Raw genomic sequence first — 8,102 nt, 5'->3', positions numbered from 1 at the left:
CTACAGAGAAAGGATTTCTTTCCTGATAAAAAGAGAAATTCATGAAGAAAGCTTCATTCTTGCCCTTGAATGGGCTTGTGAGAGAGGAGGGTAGCTATCTTGCAACCAAGAGTGGACAAGACCGAGGAAGAAATCCACCTCTGAGAATGGCAAAGAGGAGCTATAGAAAGCACCTGGGTCATTGATGCCATCATTGTGCTGCCAATTTACCCACCACTGGAACTGCCCACCTCTTGACTACTTAAGATGTGAGAATACTGTTACTTGCAGCAGAGAGCACTCTATGTACGTCCATGATTCCAACTTCTATATGCCAATGATCCTCAATCTCTAACTCTATTTCAGACCTCTGTCTCCCTTAAGCTAAAGATTTGTTGGAAGCCTCTACTGGGATGTTCCAATAATACCCGAAACTCGTCATACCCCAAACAGAACACCCCATCTTTCCCTGCACCTAACTCCCCCTTCTGTTTTCCTTGTCTCACGTCTCAGTGAACAGCACTACCATTCACCCATTTGCACAGACCAGGAAGCTCAGAGCCATCCTTGGGCTCCCCCTTCCTCCCATTGACCACTCAACCAATCTCAGCATAAAGCATGGGTCCACCTTTCATCTCACTTGTCATCTTACCATCATCTGTTTGTGAGTCTGATTCTCTCTCTGGATTTTGAAGACTTTGAGGGCAAAGACTGTCTCTATTCATCTCTGTACCCCCCGTATCTGACACATAGTAGGAACTCAACAAATATTTCTTAAATGAGTGAACAAGTGGATGAGTGAGTTAAATATGGAAGCAGCAGGTCACTGTCAAAGTTGGGGGAGATTAAGGTCCTTGAGCAAGTTTTTTTTTTAGCTGAGACAGGGCAGCCAGTGGAGAGAAAGTAGTGCAATATTATGGGTGAGGTGTTGATGGAATAAATTCTAAAGACTTGGGGAGGAGAAGGACACTCCAACCTTTGAGTTGGGAGGATAGGAGAGAGAGGAAAGGATGGAGGTGAGAATCAGAGGTGTAGGGGTTGGAGAGAAATGTGCTCATATTGATGACCTTGATTAAGAGAGAGTTGAGGTCAACTTCTGAAGCTGAGGCAGGGGGAGCATAGTGTGAGCAGGTGGTGGACCAGCCAGTGTGAAACACAGGAGGAAGTGCCCTAGAGAGGGATGGAAGGACTGTCTGGGAGCAGAAGAGCCTCGCTGATATTTCCCAGCACTGATTTGCCATTTGCAAGGAGCCATTCACATGGTTCTGTTGACTGTCTCTGGCCATGCTTGGCAGTCCAGGTGCAAAAGCCAAGCAAATGGACAGTGGGATCGACTCCAGCCTGGGTGTTGGCAAGGCCAGCACTGCTGAAAGTCAAGGGATAAGGGAGGGAAATTCCCACATGGGCCGTGCTGGCCATCAAAACATGTCTTGTCATTTAATCCTCATAACAGTTCTGCAAGGAAGATATTCTGATCTCCGTTTTCCCCAGGAGGAAATGAGATTCAGAAAGTTAATTGGCTTGGCCAAAGTCACACAGCCCCAAGAGGCAGAGCTGAGCTGGGGTTCACATCCAAGGCAGCCTGACTCCTAAACATATGTTCCTCGCACTGAAGCATTTATTGAGTGCTTATTGCATGCCAGGCATTGTGCCAAACCCTTTCCATCCGTCCTCTTGCTCAGTCCTCAAAATAACTCAGTGAAGTATGGCTCATGATTTTCCCTCTTTTGCAGCTGAGCTAAGAGGCTCAGAGAGATTAAGTCACTTGGCCAAAGTCCCCCAGCCAGTGAGTGGCAGAGCCAGCATCAGAACCAGGAAGTTATAAACTAGTGTCATTACCAGTTATTGGAGCATCCTGTAAAGCTATAGGCCAAGAGATGAAGAGACAAACGTGGAATATCAGTGGTGCCCAGAGCTTTTAGCTGCTACATTTTGCTGCTTCCCTCTCTACACATCTTCTCGTTTATTTATTTTTACTGTTTATTAATGAAAATTTCAAACATACAAAAGTAGAGAGAATAGTATACTGAACTCAGGTAACCAAACCCTCAACTTTTAATAATATTTTAACAATCTTATTTCATCTATACACCCTTGCACTTCTTTTTTTTTTTAAAGATTGGCACCTGAGTTAAAATCTATTGCCAATCTTTCTTCTCCTCCCCCTCCTCCTCCTCCCCAAAGCCCCCCAGTACATAGTTGTATATTCAGTTGTGGGTCCTTCTAGTGGTCGCATGTGGGATGCCGCCTCAGCATGGCTTGATGAACAGTGCCATGTCCACACCCAGGATCTGAACCGGCGAAACCCTGGGCTACCAAAGCAGAGCGCACGAACTTAACCACTAGGCCATGGGGCTGGCCCCCCACACTTCTTTTTATGGAATATTTTAAAGCCAATCTTAGACATCAAGTCATTTCTCACATATATACTTCAGTAAGCATTTCTAACTGATACGGATTTTTTTTTCTTACATAATCAGCATGCTATTATCACACCCAACAAAAATAAGAATTTTTTAATATTATCTAATTTCCAAACCATTTTCAGAGGTCGCTGATTGTCTCAAATATCTTTTGACAGTTAGTTTGTCTAAATCCGATCCAAATAAAGTCTTATACATGGCAAATTTTGTTGTTTCTGTCTCATCAATCTCTTTTAATCTATAGTAATCGCCTTCCCTCCCATTCCTCTATGCCATCGATCTGTCAAAGGAAGATTCTGGGTATTACGGTTCTTATTTTGACATATCAGGACCTGAAGTTTAGAGAGGTGAAGTGACTTCACATCCCCCAGCTAAGAGACAGACTTCTCATTTGGGACTGCCCCCAATGTCTGTGTTACTAGTGGGAGGAGCTTTAGTGCCAGAGGGGGTCCCAGGTGTCAGGCAAAGCAGCAAGGAGAATGGTCTGGGCCTGGCAAGGAAAAGGGAGGGATGGAATGTAATGGTAATTACAACATTATTTTTGGTTGATTTAATGCTTACAAGTGGCTTGGCATCTACTGAGAGCTTTATAGCACTATTTCATTCAGTCCCCACAAAAACCATGAGTAATTCATATTTATCCCCATTTTGCAGATGAGAAAATTGAGGCACAGATCAGTATATGGAGTTGCCCCAAGTCCCCCGGCTAGTGTAGGCAGAGCTGGAAGAGGCTGATTTAACCCCAAAGTCTAGGCTCTTTTTGATAGTCACTAGAGAGGGTACTTTTCAGAAACCTGAGATTTTGAGGCCTCTTGGTTCCAGGAGAGAACCCTGGCCCAGGGCCCGGACACCTGGGCTTCATCTCCGGCTCTGCCAGAGACAAGCAATGTGATGCCCAGCAAGCCCCACCCACCTTCAGTTTCTTCATCTGCCAAACAGACCAACTGTAAGAGATGATCCCTGAGGGTCCTTCCCCCTCCCCAGCGGCTGGGTTCTCAGAGTCCTCCTGGGATGGATGACGCAGGCATGGGGGCAGTGATGCTGGAGAGGAAACCACTGCCATCTCCCCTTTCATTGCCGCAAAGCTCAGGCGTTCTTCAGTGCTTCCTCAGTACATCATGGAGGAGATCCTTTCCACGTGTATGCTGTTCTCCCCCTGCCCTCATGACTCCCCTGGAGGGGGGAGTCTGCCCTGCCTCTTCCTCTGTATTTCCCTTCCAGCACCCTCAGAAAGGAGGGGGAGGGGAAGGGAAGGGACTATTTTTTTTCATAGTTTGAGATCCCTGTCATATGCTTCAATGACATCCTCTTTGAAGAATCATCCCAAATCACAGGATCAAACCAATAGGTCATTTGATCCAGAGGCTAAACCCAGAGCAGTTGGTAGAGGCAGGTCCATGGGGTCTGGGGCATGATGCAGTGCCCCAGATGCCAGGGCAAAGCCCACTGGGCCTGGCCCATGTGCCATGGAAGGGTCGCGGAGCATCTCAGGATCTCACCACTCAGGGCCAGGAGTCCCACAGGCCTGTTCCCGCTGTCCCCAGGTCCAGCCAACCATAGTGGGCAGCTACAAGAGCTCTGGGGTATGGGTGGCCCTTAGAGAAAGGGATTACCCCAGGGGACATGGGTGTCAATAGGGTCTGTAGGGGGCTCTACATCAAATGATCCTGAAAGAAAGTATTGACAGTGCTTTATAAACTATGAGATGCAATAGACCCTTACTTTAAGGCCCTGAGAGTACAGAACAACAGTCAAGAGGCTGCCCTGGGCACTAATGGATCTGAGTTCAAGTTTAGCCTCCTCCACCTATCAGCTCTGTTACCTTGGTAACCGGTGTCTCAGTCTCCTCATCTGTACAATGAGAGTTGGGTGGAGTAATGATCTCTTTGAGCCTTTCTAGCCCCGAGAGGCTAAGGTTCCGTGTCTGCCCCCAACACTCTATTCCTTGCCGAAAATTGATGGCACAGAAGTGGGAGTCCATTTGCCCAGGCACATGGCACATATCTGGCACATGACAGACACTCAGCAAACATTGTTGTTAATATTTTCACAGTCAGGGGACTAATACTGGCTGGCATTTACTGGAGAGTTACTATGGATAATCCCATGGTCTGTGTATTATCTATTGCTGCATAACAGATTTCCTCCAAACGAGCAGCTTAGAACAATGATAAACATTGATTATCTCACACATTTTCTGTGAGTCAGGAATTCAAGAGCAGCTAAGCCAAGTGGTTCCAGCTCAGTGTCTCTGAGGATGTTGTAATGAAGATGTTGGCTGGGGCTGCAGTTCAGTTTATCTTAAGGCTTGACTGGACCTGAAGGAACCACTTCCAAAGTGGCTCACTCACATAGTTGGCAAGTTGATGGGAGGCCTTGGTTCCTCAGCACATGTAGCTCTCCCTAGGGCTGCTTGAGCATCCTCATAGCATGGAGGCTGGCTCCCCCCAGAGCCAGTGATCCAAAAGAGCAAGACAGAGTGGCAATGTCTTTTATGACCTAGCCTCAGACATCACACACTATCGTTTCCACTGTGTTCTATTGATTACACAGACCAACCCGGATACAGTGTGGGAGGGGATTGCATAAGGAGGCAAGAATTATTGAGGACTATCTCAGAGGCAGGCTATCACAGTCTGTCCTAAGTGTTTTATAGCTATTAACTTATTTATTAATTCATCAGGGCAATACTATTATCATCTCTATTCTACAGATAAGAAAATGAGTCACAGAGAGATTAGGTAACTTGCCTAAGGTTACCCTTCTAGAAAACGATCTGAGGCATTTTTATGGACTTAATGTTTGTGTCTCCCCAAAATTCATATGTTGAAGCTCTAACCCCCAATATGATGGGATTTGGAGATGGGGCCTCTGGGAGGCAATTAGGGTTAGATAAGGTCATGAGTTGGGGCCCCAGTCCAATGGGACTAGTGCCCTTAGAGACACAAGAGAGCCCGCTCACTCTCTCTCTCTTCACGCACACACGCTGAGGACAGGACATGTGAGCACACAGCGAGATGGCAGTCATCTACAAGCCAAGAGAAGAGGCCTCATCATGAAACCTACCTCGCTAGCACCTTGATCTTGGGTTTCCCAGCCTCCAGAACTGTGACAAATAAACTTCTGTGGTTTAAGCCACTCAGTCTGTGGTATATTGTTATGGCAGCCTGAGCAGACTAAGGCAGGCACCAAATGCATGTAGAGTTCAGGACTTGAACTCAGAGAGTCGAGCTGCTTAGCCCTCGCTCTTAAACTTCCTCTCCCTCTACTGCCCCATTAACACTGGCCCTGACGTGCTCTGATCCCTGCCTGGCCCCTGGCCTGTGGGCAGAGACTCTCTTCACTGACAGTGAGGCCCGGTGGCACTGAGAAGACTGGAAAAGGGACTGGAGGAAACCTTGGGGCAAAGTCAAGGCCCAGGGGCTCTGTGCTTACACCCCAGAGAGACAGTCTTGGGGGCCCACTGCCCACCCACCTGGCCTGCTGCTCCCTGCCCCCACCAGCTTGAACCTTGGGTTTGCCACGCACACCCTCAGGACAATCCAGATCATAACAGTAAGCAGGAGGAAAACAAACTATATTTAAACCGGCAGTTGCTCCATAAACAAAGCTAAAGACAAGTGACCGTTAGGAGAAAACAGTAGAAACACACGTCAAGATCAGGTGTCAATACCCATAATACGTGCAAGTTTTAAAAATAAGCAAAGGATACAAAAAGGCAATTTACAAAGGAATAAGTGCCAATGCCCTCTCCCCTAAAACAAAAAGGCAATTTACAAAGGAACAAGTGCCGATGCCCTCTCCCCTAAAACAAAACAAGGTGCTCGTCCTCACTAATATAAAAAATCCCATTAAACCACAATAAAATCTGATTTTTCTTCTATCAGACTGATAAAAATATTAAAGATTAATAATATCCAAGGTTGGTGAAGGTGTAGAGAAACGGACATTGTCGGTCCTCTTGACCTTGGGGGAAGGGGTGCAATTTGACAAAATCAAGATGTAAAATATTCATACACATGACTCAGCAGCTCAGCTGTTATATTCCAAGGATCCGTCTCATCAAAAAAGTGGAAAGATGACAGAAAGATATAGTTAGTTAGTTAGCTGGATATAGATAGATAGATACTCAGATATATAGGTCTATTTACATACAAGGACTTTTGGGCAATATTGTTTGTAGTGCAAAACTTTCAAAACAATCCCAATGTCCACCAATGGAACAAATAACTAAACTGTGTGTGCTCACATCATGTACTAAACAGCAACAAGAATGAATAAATATTGACGCCTGCAGCAACATGGATGAATTTCATAAAGAATGTTGAGCAAAAGCCTACATGCTGTATGAGTCTGTCTGCATAAAGTTCAAAGAAGACAAAACTAACCTAGGCTGTTAGAGGTCAGGGTCGTGTTACCCTCAGCTGGGGGGCTGGACGCGTAAGCTGGGCTCCGGGAGCGCAGGTGATGATCTGGTTCCTGACCTGGTGGTGGGCTCTGCAGGCACAGCCACTTTGTGAAAATCCCTTGAAAACTGTACCCTGATGAATTGTGCACTTTTCTGAATGTATATTATACTTTTTTAAAAGTTTATTAAGAAAGAAAACAAAAGTATACCCCAATAAGCATTCCACCTGTCCGTGCATAAAATGAATAAACATTTATATACAAATATTTCTCCAATTAACAAAATGACATTGAGCTTTCTATATTGAACACCAATATGAAAGATGTCAGCAATATATTGTTAGGCACAAACAGAAAAATATACACCACTTATATGTTTTCTGATTCTTTTCTATTAAAAAAATAAAGTGTATGTAAATAAATTTGTCTATCAAACATGTTGTACAGGCGTAGAAAGCGGCTGGAAAGAAATCCCCACTATTAAACAGTCACTGTTCCTACGGATTAGGACTCAAGGGCTGGGGCTCCTTACCGAGGCCCTCTAACGAGCCCAGCAGGAAATCTGAGCTACAGCTGAGTGAGCTGGGCCCTGGCCAGGAGGCCAGAGGGGACTTAGGGTTTCTGGAAGCACCGTGAGACCCTGGAGCAGCCAGGTCAAGGCCGGAGGGAATGCATTTAAAGGCCCCTACAAGGCAGGGTGAGGACAGGAGAACAAGCCCTGCCCTCATGGGCCCCCGTAGGGGAAGGGAGAACGAAGGAGGGGGACACAGCCCTACCCAGGGACCCCATTTAATCATCACAGCCCTGTGAGGGAGCTGATTGTCTCCATTTCTCGATCAGGACACCAAGGTAATGTACCTCACCCAAGGTCACACAGGTAGTACACAGAACAGCTGGGCCTTGAACCCAAATCAGTCTGAACCCCAAGTTAGTGGCTCTGCGCTGGGCTAGCGGAGGAGGCGGTGAAGACGGCAGAGAGGAGCAGGCTGCCCTTGGCAAAGACTCAGAAACCCAGCCCACAGGTCTTTGCAGGGCTCAGAGCCTCGGGAGCCCCCAGCCCTCCAGGAATCACACAAGCAGGTTCTGCCTAGTTCCTGCAGCCTTGCCACCCAGCTGGGGTCAAAGCTCAACCACTAAATCCGGCCCCCTGGGCTGGCACCACCCAAAATCGATCCCAGGGGTGAGAGCCTGGTCAGTCTACTGTGCCTCTGCACACAGCCACCCCCTAAGCCCCCAATTCCCTCTCCACCCCCTCACTCCCTCTCCCCTTCACCCCCCCCCCACACACCCCAG

This window comes from Equus asinus, chromosome 5, assembly GCF_041296235.1.
Source record: "Equus asinus isolate D_3611 breed Donkey chromosome 5, EquAss-T2T_v2, whole genome shotgun sequence".
Classification (NCBI taxonomy): Eukaryota; Metazoa; Chordata; class Mammalia; order Perissodactyla; family Equidae; genus Equus; species Equus asinus.
The sequence above is the reverse complement of the archived record's forward strand: the minus strand, read 5'-3'. Positions refer to the sequence as shown.